We start from the raw sequence: 6000 nt of genomic DNA, 5'->3' as shown, positions 1-6000 counted from the left end.
AGAGACTGTGTTACTGTGAACAGTTCAGTGATGAGGTTGTTCTCATCAGAATCGACAGCAAACCAACATCGACATCAATTGTCCAGCTATACATGCCGACGCCGCTAGCTGAAGATGAAGAGATAGAAAAAGTGTGTGAAGATATGGGTAGATGAAAAGGTACCAGAGAGGCAATTGTGACGTTGCGGTTGATAATGGAACCAAGACTGAAGAAAAATCAAGAGTTGTTCATAGGATTTGGTAGGATGGGGAGAGCGTCCGACGATGTCAAATGGTGTAATATTTTCGAAATCCTAAGTAATATAGGGGTGAGCTATAGGAAAAGACGGGCAATATGCAATATGAACAAGAAACAAGGGTGATAAACAAGAGTGCAAGATGAAGAACGAAGTGCTCGGATTACAAAGGGTATAAGACCGGGATGTAGTCGTTCGCTCCTGCTGTTCAATCTATGTGCCAAAAAACCTTTGACGGAAAAAAAGAAAGTTTCAAGGCTAGGACCAAAATTCGAGATGAAAGAATATCAACGGTAAGATTCGATGATGACGCTGCTGTCCTCAGTGAAAGCGAAGAAGCATTACAGGATATTTTGGATGGAATGGACAGTCTAATGACCTACAGAATATGGGCTGAGAGTAAATCGAAGAAAGAAGTAAGTAATGAGAAACAGGAGAAATGAGAACAGCGACAAACGTAGCATCGTAATTGGTGATCGAGAAGCGAATGAAGTTAAAGAATTCTGCTATCTAGGCAACAAAATAATCCATGATGGACGGGACAAGGACAAAAAAAGCAGAGTTCACGGACAAAACGGGTATTCCTGGCCGGAAGAAATCTATGGCATCAAACAGAGATCTTAATTTGAGGAAGATATTCCTTGAATGGATGTTTGGAGCGCAGCTTTGTATGGCAGAGAGACAAATACTGTGGAAAACCGGAACAGGAGAGAGTAGGAGCATTTGAGATGTGGTGCAACAGAAGAACTTTGAAAATTAGGTGAAATGAGGAAGTTCTCCGCAGAATCGGCAAGGAAAGAAATATATGGAAAACACTGACAAGAAGAAGGGACAGGATGATAGGACACTTGTTAGGAAGTTAGATGAACTTACACGGGACAAGGAGCTGTAGACGCGAAAAACTGTCCAGTAAGAGAGAGAATGGAATACATCAAGAAAATTGACGACGTATGTTGCAAGTGCTACTGTGAGATGAACAGGTTCGCACATGAAAGGAATTCTTGGCGAGCCGCGTCAAACTGTCAGAAGACTGATGACTGAAAACAGAAAACAAGATGTGATGTTAATTGTTCAGTGCCAACTATATTCATTTCCATTCATTATTATCAGTCGTCGTGAAATTGTCTCTGCCAACTAAGTAAACATTTTGGTGTGAACACTGAAATATTCAGCTGTTAAACCTCATGTCTGATAGTACATTGTATTTTCCACTTTCACTTGGTTAGTAAGATATTAAAAATACCTGCCTGTGGAAAACATCTCAAGTGAAAGCTGAAAGTATTCAAGTAGGGTCAGTAGTCAAAATAAACGTGGAACAAGTCATGTTAACTACAAGTTGTGTAGAATGTATTATTGGATCACTTTCCATAAAGACAGTATTGCAACAATGCTATGAAATTTTTTCTGTGAGGTATGGAGACTGGAATAGAATTCCCAGGTAGGTACTCTTTCACACTGCCTTTTCCTGTAACAGTCGTGGAAGGTCCGCAGGAAGAACGATTACTGGTGGGCCTCAGTGTTAGATCGAATCTTCTCGTTTTGCCTTCACTACCTTCTCACGATACATATGTAGGATGACGCAATATATTGGTGCACTCTTGTAGGATGTACGCACTCAGACCCGAAGTTATGCGGGATATTTCTCTTGCAGTGTTTGTGACTGGAGTTGACATTGCATCTCTGCGTCGCTTTCACGCTTCCTGAATGAACCTCAAACGAAATGCGCTGCACTTCTTTCGATCTGCTCTGTTTTTTCTATCAATACTGTCTGGTACGATCCCTGAACAGACGAACAACGCAATATATTGGTGCACTCTTGTAGGAACTATGCACTCAGACCCTACGTTATACATGATACTTCTTTTGCAGTGTTTGTGACTGGAGTTGACATCGCATCTCCGCGTCGCTTTCACGCTTCCTGAATGAACCTGAAACGAAATGCGCTGCTCTTCTTTCGATCTGCTCTGTTTTTTTCTGTCATTACAATCTGGTACGGACCTTGAACTGACGAACAACGCAATATATTGGTACACTCTTGTAGGACATATGCAGTCGGACTCCACGTTATGCAGGATACTTCCCTTGCAGTGTTTGCCACTGGAGTTGACATTCCATCTCCGCGTCGCTAACACGCATCCTGAATGAACCTGAAACGAAATGCGCTGCTCTTCTTTGGATCTGTTGTGTTTTCATTATCAATACAATCTGGTACGAACCCTGAACGGACAAACAACGCAATATATTGGTGCACTCTTGTAGGAGGTACGCACTCAGACCCCACGTTATGCAGGATATTTCTCTTGCAGTGTTTGCCACTACAGTTGACAATGCATCTCCGCGTCACTTTCACGCTTCCTGAATGAACCTGAAACGAAATACGCTGCTCTTCTTTGGATCTGCTGTGTTTTTATTATCAATACAATCTGGTACGAACCATGAACGGACGAACAACGCAATATATTGGTGCACTCTTGTAGGAAGTACGCACTCAGACCCCACGTTATGCAGGATATTTCTCTTGCAGTGTTTGCCACTACAGTTGACATTGCATCTCCGCGTCGCTTTCACGCTTCCTGAATGAACCTCAAACGAAATGCGCTGCTCTTCTTTGGATCTGCTCTGTTTTTTCTGTCAATACAATCTGATACGGACACTGAACTAACGAACAACGCAATATATAGGCGCACTCTTGTAGGACATATGCAGTCGGATCCCACATTATGCAGGATATTTCTCTTGCAGTGATTGCCACTACAGTTGACATTGCATCTCCGCGTCGCTTTCACGCTTCCTGAATGAACCTGAAACGAAATGCGCTGCTCTTCTTTGGATCTGCTGTGTTTTATTATCAATACAATCTCGTACGAACCCTGAACGGACGAACAACGCAATATATTGGTGCACTCTTGTAGGAAGTACGCACTCAGACTCCACGTTATGCAGGATATTTCTCTTGCAGTGTTTGCCACTGGAGTTGACAGAGCATCTCCGCGTCGCTTTCACGCTTCCTGAATGAACCTGAAACGAAATACGCTTCTCTTCTTTGGATCTGCTGTGTTTTTATTATCAATACAATCTGGTACGAACCCTGAACGGACGAACAACGCAATATATTGGTGCACTCTTGTAGGAAGTACGCACTCAGACCCCACGTTATGCAGGATACTTCTCTTGCAGTGTTTGCCACTGGAGTTGACAGAGCATCTCCGCGTCGCTTTCACGCTTCCTGAATGAACCTCAAACGAAATGCGCTGCTCTTCTTTCGATCTGCCCTGTTTCTTCTATCATTACAATCTGGTGCGGACCTTGAACTGACGAACAACGCAATATATTGGTGCACTCTTGTAGGAAGTATGCACTCAGACCCCACGTTATGCAGAATATTTCTCTTGCAGTGTTTGGCACTGGAGTTGACATTGCATCTCCGCGTCGCTTTCACGCTTCCTGAATGAACCTGAAACGAAATGCGCTGCTCTTCTTTGGATCTGCTGTGTTTTTATTATCAATACAATCTGATACGAACCCTGAACGGACGAACAACGCAATATATTGGTGCACTCTTGTAGGACGTATGCAGTCGGATCCCACATTATGCAGGATATTTCTCTTGCAGTGTTTGCCACTACAGTTGACATTGCATCTCCGCGTCGCTTTCACGCTTCCTGAATGAACCTCAAACGAAATGCGCTGCTCTTCTTTGGATCTGCTCTGTTTTTTCTATCAATACAATTTGGTACGAATCCTGAACGGACGAACAATGCAATATATTGGTGCACTCCTGTAGGACATATGCGGTTGGACCCCACGTTATGCAGGATATTTCTCTTGCAGTGTTTGCCACTACAGTTGACATTGCATCTCCTCGTCGCTTTCACGCTTCCTGAATGAACCTGAAACGAAATGCGCTGCTCTTCTTTGGATCTGCTCTGTTTTTTCTGTCAATACAATCTGGTACGGACACTGAACTAACGAACAACGCAATATATTGGTGCACTCGTGTAGGACATATGCAGTCTGACCCTACATTATGCAGGATACTTCTCTTGCAGTGTTTGCCACTGGAGTTGACATTGCATCTCCGCGTCACTTTCACGCTTCCTGAATGAACCTGAAACGAAATGCGCTGCTCTTCTTTCGATATGCTCTGTTTCTTCTATCATTACAATCTGGAACGGACCTTGAACTGACGAACAACGCAATATATTGGTGGACTCCTGTAGGACATATGCTGTCGGACCCTACGTTATCCAGGATGCTTCTCTTGCAGTGTTTGCCACTGGAGTTGGCATTGCATCTCCGCATCGCTTTCACGCTTCCTGAACGAACCTGAAACGAAATGCGCTGCTCTTCCTTGGATCTGCTGTGTTTTTATTATCAATACAATCTGGTACGAACCCTGAACGGACGAACAACGCAATATATTGGTACACTCTTGTTGGAAGTACGCACTCAGACCCCACGTTATGCAGGATATTTCTCTTGCAATGTTTGCCACTGGAGTTGACATTGCATCTCCGCGTCGCTTTCACGCTTCCTGAATGACCCTGAAACGAGATGCGCTGCTCTTCTTTGGATCTGCTGTGTTTTTATTATCAATATAATCTGGTACGAACCCTGAACGGACGAACAATGCAATATATTGGTGCACTCATGTAGGAAGTACGCAGTCAGACCCCACGTTATGCAGGATATTTCTCTTGCAGTGTTTGCCACTGGAGTTGACAGAGCATATCCGCGTCGCTTTCACGCTTTCTGAATGAACCTGAAACGAAATGCGCTGTTCTTCTTTGGATCAGCTGTGTTTTTATTATCAATATAATCTGGTACGAACCCTGAACGGACGAAGAACGCAATATATTGGTGCACTCATGTAGGAAGTACGCAGTCAGACCCCACGTTATGCAGGATATTTCTCTTGCAGTGTTTGCCACTGGAGTTGACAGAGCATCTCCGCGTCGCTTTCACGCTTCCTGAATGAACCTAAAACGGAATGCGCTGCTCTTCTTTGGTCCTGCTCTGTTTTTTCTATCAATACTGACGAACAATCATTAGTTACTACCCAACGATGATTTTGTAGGCTGCTTCCTTTGTGAGTTTACTACATTTGTTACGGATCCTTCTATTGAGTCCCAGTCTGTCTTGTGTCTTCAGTTTTATGCAGTCGTTTCACTTTAAATCGCTACGTATAACTATCCCCATGTATTTTACTGACGTGACTGCTTTCGGTGATTGTCCTTCAGTCATGCAATTATACAGTAGTTGGTCTTTCTACTGCGACGACCTCTCGCCGTTTCCTAATTATGTTAGTTAATCTGACTTCATTACTGCAAATTATTACCAGCCGAGAATCAGGTGTTCTTTTCATTTAGATCAAGTAATCAGCTATGGGCTGCGTTAGGAACATGCAAGGGATGTTACAGACGGTATCGATTAATTAATCGTAAAGTATTCGCAAGTTATCATCTGCACCACATATTAACAATAAAAGAATATTACTAAATCCAAAAATCTATCCTACAGGCCAAAACAGTTATCAATGAGCAAATAGAACTGCGCAACAAAACATTATTCACCACCGCGAGGGGTAGCTGTGCTTTGTCACGGCCCACACGGCCCCCCCCCCCGTCGGGGATTCGATCCCTCCCTCGGGCATAAGTATGAGTGTTGTCCTTAGCGTAATTTAGTTTAAGTTAGGTTAGGTAGTGCGTAAGCTTAGGGACCGATGACCTCAGCAGTTTGTTCCCATAAGACCTTACCAAAAATT

The sequence above is a fragment of the Schistocerca piceifrons genome, chromosome 1 (assembly GCF_021461385.2).
Source record: "Schistocerca piceifrons isolate TAMUIC-IGC-003096 chromosome 1, iqSchPice1.1, whole genome shotgun sequence".
NCBI classification, from domain to species: domain Eukaryota; kingdom Metazoa; phylum Arthropoda; class Insecta; order Orthoptera; family Acrididae; genus Schistocerca; species Schistocerca piceifrons.
This window is presented reverse-complemented; position numbering follows the sequence as displayed.